Raw genomic sequence first — 12,160 nt, 5'->3', positions numbered from 1 at the left:
ACACAACAGATGGCTTGGTGACAATTGACCCAAAGTTAATACCCAGAAACTGGCTGAAGACTTTCAATGTGGTTTGATCAACTATTAGGCAAAGGATTTCCCAACCTAGGTGAATGAAAACTCTCGTGTTCAAGAGTGGTGATAAGGTTTTTCTGAGACAAAGGATAACAAATAGGCTCATTTTTCTCTCTTTTCCCCCACCATTTCTGGCAAGTACCTCTTTATTTTTTTACAAGGTTGAGGAGGATAACATTTGCTTGATTATAAGCTCATCCTTCGGATGAGTCCAACTTAGTTTAGATTCGAACCCTAAGAAGGAGTGGTCCGTTCCTGTTTGTAATCGAACAGGTCCTTTACTGTGAAATTTTAACGAGTCCAGTATAGGAGAAACTCGGCGTTTTTCAATTTTAGAGAGTCTGAAAAACTTAAGAAGACTCCAGGGTTGACCTTTTTCGTAAATTTGTGTCTCCCAAGCCCGAAAAGGTATAAAATAATACTTGAGAGAACCGCTTGATCTTTACGACCAAGGAGTACTTTCATGATTAGTGTCTCTGATCTGAAAAGTAGAAAGCGATCAAGGACACGTCGTTTTATTTCCAATATTGAATTTGAAACGACAAAAATCCGGCAATCTTTTCATGTTTTTTCGGTCAGAAAAGGGTTGTAAGAGGACCGTCTTTTAATTCCATTTTAACGAGTGTAAAAGAAACGCTCAGCAATCTTTTCATGTTTTAGGAGTCAGAAAGGGGCTTAAAGATGACTCTGATGTTTTTGTTTGTAAAAAATGACAATTTTCCCTGAAAATCCTTTATCCTGCACAAAAACCAACACATTACTCATACCTGTTGAAGATAGATAAAAATACTTTGAAAAATACCTTTTCATGGTGAAAAACAAACAAATTTACCATTTATTTACCAAAAAAACCTATAAAAAGGGCTTTTACTAATTCATTTTTACCATTTTACTGTTGAGGAGAGAAAAAGGGCTTTTGGCAAGAAACTTCCCGTGGACATTGCGGAGAATCCGACCGTCGAAACCGAACGTCGTCTCTTCCAGGTAATTTTCAACATCCTCCTCTTTAATTTCATCCGTTTAGAATTCTTTTTTGAAACCCCAAAACCTTCAAAAAATGAAATATGGGGTCGCCATTTTGTCATGCGGAAAGAGTCAATTTTGCGGACAAAACCGACCTCCCTAGAAAACAAGGCTTTTCTAGTGACAAACAAAACAATCAAGCACTATCTTTCCCTAAATATGCATTTAAAATAAAAGCAACTAGGTGTTTAAGGCTTACCTCTAGTCCAACGCTGTTTGTAGCAGCCAAGCCTCTTCGATCCAGATGAGCTCATTTTCCTTGAAGCCTGCATTCACTAACAAGCAAACGATTACATAGCACCTGAATAACTCATATAATAAAACATATTCATCATAAACACCAAGGAGTTTATGAAACAAATTATATATAACAACTTGTTGAGAAAAATGAACTTAATTGTATTAATTGGAAACAAAAGAAACCATTACAACCAGTGCCTTGGTGTTGTGCAGGTCCCTCCTAGGGTCCAGCAAGAGTTCTCCTCTACTTTGATCATCTCACCCACTTCCAAATGAAGCTAAGAAAGGATTTGAATCTCTCCTCTCAAGCTCTATAAGGGAGTCCTAATTTCAACAGCATCTACCCTTAGGAATGTTCAGCTTTCAACCTCCCCTCCCTCTGGCCCAATGCCTGTATTTATAATGCTTTGGAGGAAGTTAAACAGGTCCACCATCAATGGGATAAGCCCCTCTTTCAAATGGATAGCTCCCCTCTTCATGGGATAAGTTCCTCTTTCATTGGGATGCATGAACCATCTGTATGCGTTCAATCCACGTCAAACCATATTCTAGAATGCTCTAGAATCGACCACAAGTAAGTTTTTTGGAGTAAAACTTGCGCCTTTTGACTTTTACAGGAGTACGCACCCACCCCTTTACAGACAGAGCGTACAAGTACGTAGGTATTATATACTTGAGGTGCGTACACGTAGGTAAGAGTAAGAGAAACTGCTTAACCAGAGTTATATTGATTTTTAAAGGCTTTCTCTCTTTTTTGGAGTTTGACATGAGGAGCAGAGGTATAAGACTTGCCAAGGAGGACAGTATGGTTATTGATAGAGCCATACTAACTGCAAATAGTCATGGTAACAAATTTTAGTGTAATAGATTTCCCCCTAAAGAGCGAGGTCTGTAGTAGATTAGGGTTTCATATCATCTAGGAAGGGTGAAGCACTTTATCATTTCGAGGATTATCTTGTGGAGAGCCCAGTCAGAAGCTGCAAATATTCAACACAAAATACATATATGAGATCATATCATCGCTGAGGTAGGCATTCCCATACTCAGATCAAAAACTTAACTAACAAACTAACTGCTGCTCTGATATAGGAATGATTTCGCAGTACATCATAATCATAGACACATGTAGACACAGTATGGACGCAGCCATCTGTTTATGATTAGTCTACTATATAATGAATACAAAACTCCTCGCAGCCTGGATGGCGGAAACTAGATCCAGGGTCTTCATTTCTACTTCCCGAAATAGTACGATTCTATCCATGCAAATAAATGAGTTGATGTCGAACATGGTAGAAACCACTTGATTACCAGTCAATGATGTAAACTATTAACAAGTGTGAGAGAGACCACCAGTGATGTCAGTGGTTCTCAAAGTACCCAGTACAATCCATGAGATGTGAATGAATGTGTTGATGTCGAACATGTCATGGAATCCCTTGATCGAAAGTCAATGATGTAAACTATCGTCAAAGGCAAGAAATCTGCCATTGAGGCATGAAGATTTCAAGGTACTGATGATTCCTAGATCATCTTTCTAGATAATGTGTTGATGTCGATAGAAAGTGATCCGTCGTAGGCAAGCCCACAACACAAAATCATAGATCAAGTTGAAGAAATGTAGCTGTAAGGACTGACTCAGGGATGGTCAAGATGGATGACAGATTTTTTGCAGATGAATGGTTTATTTGCAGTGACCTCTTGAACACACAACGACACAACAGATGGCTTGGTGACAATTGACCCAAAGTTAATACCCAGAAAACGGCTGAAGACTTTCAATGTGGTTTGATCAACTGTTAGGCAAAGGATTTCCCAACCCAGGTGAATGAAAAGTGTCGTGTTCAAGAGTGGCGATAAGGTTTTTCTGAGACAGAGTGTAACAAATAGGCTCATTTTTCTCTCTTTTCCCCCACCATTTCTGGTAAGTACCTCTTTATTTTTTTACAAGCTTGAGGAGGATAACATTTGCTTGATTATAAGCTCATCCTTCGGATGAGTCCAACTTAGTTTAGATTTGAACCCTAAGAAGGAGTGGTCCGTTCCTGTTTATAATCGAACAGGTCCTTTACTATGAAATTTTAACGAGTCCAGTATAGGAGAAACTCGGCGTTTTTCAATTTTAGAGAGTCTAAAAAACTTAAGAAGACTCCAGGGTTGACCTTTTTCGTAAATTTGTGTCTCCCAAGCCCGAAAAGGTATAAAATAATACTTGAGAGAACCGCTTGATCTTTACGACCAAGGAGTACTTTCATGATTAGTGTCTCTGATCTGAAAAGTAGAAAGCGATCAAGGACACGTCGTTTTATTTCCAATATCGAATTTGAAACGACAAAAATCCGGCAATATTTTCATGTTTTTACGGTCAGAAAAGGGCTATAAGAGGACTGTCTTTTTATTTCCGTTTTAACGAGTTTAAAAAGAAAAAACTCGGCGATCTTTTCATATTTTAGGAGTCAGAAAAGAGCTTAAAGGTGACTCTAAGGTTTCACTTTTTCGTAAGTTTTAACGAGTTCGAAAAAATGATAAAAATGTACTCATGGTTTTCATTTTTTCGTAAGTTTTAATGAGTTCCAAAAAAATGATAAAAATGTACTCAAATGGCCGACTTTCAATTTAATTTACGAGCAGGAAAAGACGGAAAGAACTCAGCATTTTCATTTGTTTTACGAGAATGAAAGATAGCAAAATAATCTCGGGATTTTCATGAGTTTAACGAGTCTTGAAAATAACTGAAATTGACTCGAGATAGGTTTCATTTTTACAAAATCTTAAAACAGAGAAAAACTATGCTTCAAAGTAGTTTCATTTTTAAACAAGCTTGAAACAGAGAAAAACTATGCTTGATGCCCCCTAAGCATAATTGCTAGAGTGCATGCCCCCCCAGCTTCATTTCATTCAACTAAGTACACTGCTGGTAATTATTAGCTGGATGGAATGAAGGTTCAGGTACGAGACCATTTGAAAGACTCGACCTAAAACTGTAAGAAAATTATGCAAAAAACTGAAATAACTAACCTAAATATACAACTTCACACTTATGAGATCTAGTCAAACTCTCGACTCAATTAGAGGAGGATTTGTTTTATTTTTTAACGAGCTTGACACAGCAAAAGAACTATGCTCGGACCCGGTTTCATGTTTACGCAAGCTTGAAACGAAAAACTATGCTTGTTATAAGTTTGCATGCCTCAATGGCAGGTTTCTCGCCTTGACGACAGTTTACATCATTGACTTTCGATCAAGGGATTCTGTGACATGTTCGACATCAACACATTCATTAACATCTCATGGATTGTACTGGGTACTTTGAGAACCATTGACATCACTGGTGGTCTCTTTTACACTTGTTAACAGTTTACATCATTGACTGGTAATCAAGTGGTTTCTACCATGTTCGACATCAACTCATTTATTCGAATGGATAGAATCATACTATTTCGGGAAGTAGAAATGAAGATCCTGGATCTAGTTTTCGCCATCCAGGCTGCGAGGAGTTTTGTATTTATTATATAGTAGACTAATCATAAACAGATGGTTGCGTCCATACTGTGTCTACATGTGTCTATGATTATGATGTACTGCGAAATCATTCCTATATCAGAGCAGTAGTTAGTTTGTTAGTTAAGTTTTTGATCTGAGTATGGTAATGCCTACCTCAACGATGATATGATCTCATATATGTATTTTGTGTTGAATATTTGCAGGTTCCAATTGGGCTCTCCACAGGATAATCCTCGAAATGATAAAGTGCTTCACCCTTCCTAGATGATATGAAACCCTAATCTACTACAGACCTCGCACTTTAGGGGGCAATCTATTACACTAAAATTTGTCACCATGACTATTTGCAGTCAGTATGGCTCCATCAATAACCATACTGTCCTCCTTGGCAAGTCTTATACCTCTGCTCCTCATGTCAAACTCCAAAAATGAGAGAAAGCCTTTAAAAATCAATATACCTCGATTTGTGTCATTATGCTAGGGGCATGCGAACTTATAACAAGCATAGTTTTTCGTTTCAAGCTTGCGTAAACATGAAACTGGATACGAGCATAGTTCTTTTCCTATGTCAAGCTCGTTAAAAAATGAAACAAATCCTCCTCTAATTGAGTCGAGAGTTTGACTAGATCTCATAAATGTTAAGTTGTATATTTAGGTTAGTTATTTCAGTTTTTTGCATAATTTTCTTACAGTTTTAGGTCGAGTCTTTCAAATGGTCTCGTACTTGAACCTTCATTCCATCCAGCTAATAATTACCAGCAGTGTACTTAGTTGAATGAAATGAAGCTGGGGTGGCATGCACTCTAGCAATTATGCTTAGGGGGCATCAAGCATAGTTTTTCTCTATTTCAAGCTTGTGTAAAAATGAAACTACTTTGCGAGGATAGTTTGTTCCCGTCTCAACCTCGTTAAAAATGAAACTAGATGTTGCGAGGATAGTTTTTTCCTGTATCAACCTCGTTAAAAAATGAAACAGGTTGTCATGAGGATAGTTCTTTTACTGTGTCGACCTCGTTAAAAAATGAATCAGTGAGTATGAGGACAGTTCTTTTCCTGTGTCAACCTCGTTAAAAAATGAATGAGTTAGTCATGAGCATAGTTCCTTGTCTTGTGTCAAGCTCGTTAAAAAATGAATCAAGGATTTTAGAGCATAGTTCCTTGTCTTGTGACAAGCTCTTTAAAAAATGAAACAAGGGTAGGTTATATAAGTAGATTGTAGAGAGTAGTTATGAGCATAGTTCCTTATCTTGTGTCAAGCTCATTTAAAAAATGAAACAAGGGTTTTGAGGATAGTTCTTTTCCTGCGTCAACCTCGTTAAAAAATGAGACAGGGTGTTAGAGGATAGTTCCTGTTACTGAGTCAACCTCATTAAAAAATGAATCAGGTAGATTGTAGGTTATATAGGTAGATAGTAGAGAGTAGTTATGAGCATAGTTCCTTATCTTGTGTCAAGCTCATTTAAAAAATGAAACAAGGGTTTTGAGGATAGTTCTTTTCCTGTGTCAACCTCACTAAAAAATGAAACAACTCCCACGAGTCTTTCCAATATTTCGAAAGTGAACCTTCATTTCATCCATCTGGTTGAATGCAATGAAGCTTGGGGGGCATGTATCTCAATTTGTGTCAATATGCTCGGAGCATGCAAACTTATAACAAGCATAGTTTTTCGTTTCAAGCTTGCGTAAACATGAAACTGGATCCGAGCATAGTTCTTTTCCTGTGTCAAACTCATTAAAAAATGAAACAAATCCTCATCTAATTGAGTCGAGAGTTTGACTAGATCTCATAAATTTTAAATTGTATATTTAGGTTAGTTATTTCAGTTTTTTTCATAATTTTTTTACAGTTTTAGGTCGAGTCTTTCAAATAGTCTCGTACCTGAACCTTCATTCCATCCAGCTAATAATTACCAGCAGTGTACTTAGTTGAATGAAATGAAGCTGGGGGGCATGCACTCTAGCAATTATGCTTAGGGGGCATCAAGCATAGTTTTTCTCTGTTTCAAGCTTGTGTAAAAATGAAACTACTTTGAAGCATAGTTTTTCTCTGTTTCAAGCTTTTGTAAAAATGAAACCTATCTCGAGTCAATTTCAGTTATTTTCAAGACTCGTTAAACTCATGAAAATCCCGAGATTATTTTGCTATCTTTCATTCTCGTAAAACAAATGAAAATGCCGAGTTCTTTCCGTCTTTTCCTGCTCGTAAATTAAATTGAAAGTCGGCCATTTGAGTACATTTTTATCATTTTTTTGGAACTCATTAAAACTTACGAAAAAATGAAAACCATGAGTACATTTTTATCATTTTTTTGAACTCGTTAAAACTTACGAAAAAGTGAAACCTTAGAGTCACCTTTAAGCTATTTTTTGACTCCTAAAATATGAAAAGATCGCTGAGTTTTTTCTTTTTAAACTCGTTAAAATGGAACTAAAATGACAGTCCTCTTATAGCCCTTTTCTGACCGTAAAAACATGAAAAGATTGCCGGATTTTTGTCGTTTCAAATTTGATATTGGAAATAAAACGACGTGTGCTTGATCGCTTTCTACTTTTCAGATCAGAGACACTAATCATGAAAGTACTCCTTGGTCGTAAAGATCAAGCGGTTCTCTCAAGTATTATTTTATACTTTTTCGGGCTTGGGAGACACAAATTTACGAAAAAGGTCAACCCTGGAGTCTTCTTAAGTTTTCCAGACTCTCTAAAATTGAAAAACGTCGAGTTTTTCCTATACTGGACTCGTTAAAATTTCATAGTAAAGGACCTGTTCGATTACAAACAGGAACGAACCACTCCTTCTTAGGGTTCGAATCTAAACTAAATTGGACTCATCTGAAGGATGAGCTTATAATCAAGCAAATGTTATCATCCTCAAGCTTGTAAAAAAATAAAGAGGTACTTGCCAGAAATGGTGGGGGAAAAGAGAGGAAAATGAGCCTATTTGTTATACTTTGTCTCGGAAAAACCTTATCACCACTCTTGAATATGACACTTTTCATTCGCCTGGGTTGGGAAATCCTTTGCCTAACAGTTGATCAAACCACATTGAAAGTCTTCAGCCGGTTTCCGGGTATTAACTTTGGGACAATTGTCACCAAACCATCTGTAGTGTCGTTATGTGTTCAAGAGGAGTCTTGCAAATAAACCATTCATCTGCAAAATATCTGTCATCCATTTTGACCATCCCTGAGTCAGTCCTTACAGCTACATTTCTTCAACTTGATCTATGATTTCGTGTTGTGAGCTTGCCTGCAACGGATCGTTTTCTATCGACTTCAGCACATTATCTAGAAAGATGATCTAGGAATCATCAGTACCTTGAAATCTGCATGCCTCAATGGCAGGTTTCTCGCCTTTGACGATAGTTTACATCATTAACTTTCGATTGAAGGATTCCGTGACATGTTCGACATCAACACATCTACTCACATCTCATGGGTTGTACTGGGTACTTTGAGAACCATTGACATCACTGGTGGTATCTCTCACACTTGTTAACAGTTTACATCATTGACTGGTAATCAAGTGGTTTCTACCATGTTCGAAATCAACTCATTTATTCGCATGGATAGAATCGTACTATTTCGGGAAGCAGAAATGAAGACCCTGGATCTAGTTTCCGCCATCCAGGCTACGAGGAGTTTTGTATTCGTTATACAATAGACTAATTATAAATAGATGGCTGCGTCCATACTGTGTCTACATATGTCTATGATTATGATGTATTGCGAAATCATTCCTATATCAAAGCAGTAGTTAGTTTGTTAGTTAAGTTTTTGATCTGAGTATGGGAATGCCTACCTCAGCGATGATATGATCTCATATATGTATTTTGTGTTGAATATTTGCAGGTTCCGACTGGGCTCTCCACAAGATAATCCTCGAAATGATAAAGTGCTTCACCCTTCCTAGATGATATAAAACCCTGACCTACTACAGACCTCGCACTTTAGGGGGCAATCTGTTACACTAAAATTTGTCACCATGACTATCTGCAGTCAGTATGGCTCCATCAATAACCATATTGTCCTCCTTGGCAAGTCTTATACCTCTGCTCCTCATGTCAAACTCCAAAAAAGAGAGAAAGCCTTTAAAAATCAATATAACTCTGGTTCCGCACTTTCTCTTACTCTTACCTGCGTGTACGCACTTCAAGTACATAATACCTGCGTACTTGTACGCTCTGTCTGTAAAGGGTTGGGTGCGTACCCCTATAAAAGTCAAAAGGCGCAAGTTTTACTTCAAAAAACTTACTTGTGGTCGATTCTAGAGCATTCTAGAAGATGGTTTGACGTGGATTGAGCGCCTCCAGATGGTTCATGCATCCCAATGAAAGAGGAACTTATCCCATGAAGAGGGGATCTATCCCTTTGAAATAGGGGCTTATCCCATTGATCGTGGACCTGTTTAACTTCCTCCAAAGCATTATAAATACAGGCATTGGGCCAGAGGGAGGAGAGGTTGAAAGCTGAACATTCCTAAGGGTAGATGCTGCTAAAATTAGGACTCCCTTATAGAGCTTGAGAGGAGAGATCACATTCCTTTCTTAGTTTCATTTGGAAGTGGGTGAGCTGATCAAAGTAGAGGAGAACTCTTGCTGGACCCTGGGAGGGACCTGCACAACACCAAGGCACTGGTTGTAAGGTTTCTTTTGTTTCCAATTAATACAATTAAGTTCATTTTTCTCAACAAGTTGTTATATATAATTTGTTTCATAAACTCCTTGGTCTTTATGATGAATATGTTTTATTATATGAGTTATTCAGGTGCTATGTAATCGTTTGCTTGTTAGTGTATGAAAGCTTCAAGGAGAAGGAGCTCATCTGGATTGAAGAGTCTTGGCTACTACAAACAGCGTTGGACTAAAGGTAAGCCTTAAACACCTGGTTGCTTTTATTTTAAATGCATATTTAGGGAAAGATAGTGCTTGATTGTTTTGTTTGTCACTAGAAACGCCTTAGTTTCTAGGGAGGTCGGTTTTGTCCGCAAAATTGACTCTTTCTGCATGACAAAATATGTACCTCGATTTGTGTCATTATGCTAGGGGCATGCGAACTTATAACAAGCATAGTTTTTCGTTTCAAGCTTGCATAAACCTGAAACCGGATCCGAGCATAGTTCTTTTCCTGTGTCAAGCTCGTTAAAAAATGAAACAAATCCTCCTCTAATTGAGTCGAGAGTTTGACTAGATCTCATAAATGTTAAGTTGTATATTTAGGTTAGTTATTTCAGTTTTTTGCATAATTTTCTTACAGTTTTAGGTCGAGTCTTTCAAATGGTCTCGTACCTGAACCTTCATTCCATCCAGCTAATAATTACCAGCAGTGTACTTAGTTGAATGAAATGAAGCTGGGGGGGCATGCACTCTAGCAATTATGCTTAGGGGGCATCAAGCATAGTTTTTCTCTGTTTCAAGCTTGCGTAAAAATGAAACTACTTTGAAGCATAGTTTTTCTCTGTTTCAAGCTTTTGTAAAAATGAAACCTATCTCGAGTCAATTTCAGTTATTTTCAAGACTCGTTAAACTCATGAAAATCCCGAGATTATTTTTCTATCTTTCATTCTCATAAAACAAATGAAAATGCCGAGTTCTTTCCGTCTTTTCCTGCTCGTAAATTAAATTGAAAGTCGGCCATTTGAGTACATTTTTATCATTTTTTTGGAACTCATTAAAACTTACGAAAAAATGAAAACCATGAGTACATTTTTATCATTTTTCGAATTGTTAAAACTTACGAAAAAGTGAAACCTTAGAGTCACCTTTAAGCTATTTTCTGACTCCTAAAATATGAAAAGTTCACTGAGTTTTTTCTTTTTAAACTCGTTAAAACGGAACTAAAAAGACGGTCCTCTTATAGCCCTTTTCTGACAGTAAAAACATGAAAAGATTGTCGGATTTTTGTTGTTTCAAATTTGATATTGGAAATAAAACGACGTGTGCTTGATCGCTTTCTACTTTTCAGATCAGAGACACTAATCATGAAAGTACTCCTTGGTCGTAAAGATCAAGCGGTTCTCTCAAGTATTATTTTTTACTTTTTCAGGCTTGGGAGACACAAATTTACGAAATAGGTCAACCCTGGAGTCTTCTTAAGTTTTTCAGACTCTCTAAAATTGAAAAACGCCGAGTTTCTCCTATACTGGACTCGTTAAAATTTCACAGTAAAGGACCTGTTCGATTACAAACAGGAACGGACCACTCCTTCTTAGGGTTCGAATCTAAACTAAGTTGGACTCATCCGAAGGATGAGCTTATAATCAAGCAAATGTTATCCTCCTCATGCTTGTAAAAAAATAAAGAGGTACTTGCCAGAAATGGTGGGGGAAAAGAGAGGAAAATGAGCCTATTTGTTATACTTTGTCTCGGAAAAACCTTATCACCACTCTTGAACACGACACTTTTCATTCACCTGGGTTGGGAAATCCTTTGCCTAACAGTTGATCAAACCACATTGAAAGTCTTCAGCCGGTTTCCGGGTATTAACTTTGGGACAATTGTCACCAAACCATTTGTAGTGTCGTTATGTGTTCAAGAGGAGTCTTGCAAATAAACCATTCATCTGCAAAATATCTGTCATCCATTTTGACCATCCCTGAGTCAGTCCTTACAGCTACATTTCTTCAACTTGATCTATGATTTCGTGTTGTGGGCTTGTCTGCAACGGATCGCTTTCTATCGACTTCAGCACATTATCTAGAAAGATGATCTAGGAATCATCGGTACCTTGAAATCTGCATGCCTCAATGGCAGGTTTCTCGCCTTTGACGATAGTTTACATCATTAACTTTCGATTGAAGGATTCCGTGACATGTTCGACATCAACACATCTACTCACATCTCATGGGTTGTACTGGGTACTTTGAGAACCATTGACATCACTGGTGGTCTCTCTCACACTTGTTAACAGTTTACATCATTGACTGGTAATCAAGTGGTTTCTACCATGTTTGACATCATCTCATTTATTCGCATGGATAGAATCGTACTATTTCGGGAAGCAGAAATGAAGACCCTGGATCTAGTTTCCGCCATCCAGGCTGCGAGGAGTTTTGTATTCATTATACAGTAGACTAATTATAAACATATGGCTGCGTCCATACTGTGTCTACATATGTCTATGATTATGATGTATTGCGAAATCATTCCTATATCAGAGCAGTAGTTAGTTTGTTAGTTAAGTTTTTGATCTGAGTATGGGAATGCCTACCTTAGTGATGATATGATCTCATATATGTATTTTGTGTTGAATATTTGCAGGCTCCGACTGGGCTCTCCACAAGATAATCCTCGAAAAGATAAAGTGCTTCACCCTTCCTA

This window comes from Pinus tabuliformis, chromosome 4_2 (assembly GCF_031772625.1).
Source record: "Pinus tabuliformis cultivar Carrire ecotype Pingquan chromosome 4_2, CPIR1, whole genome shotgun sequence".
Taxonomy (NCBI): Eukaryota; Viridiplantae; Streptophyta; class Pinopsida; order Pinales; family Pinaceae; genus Pinus; species Pinus tabuliformis.
The sequence above is the reverse complement of the archived record's forward strand: the minus strand, read 5'-3'. Positions refer to the sequence as shown.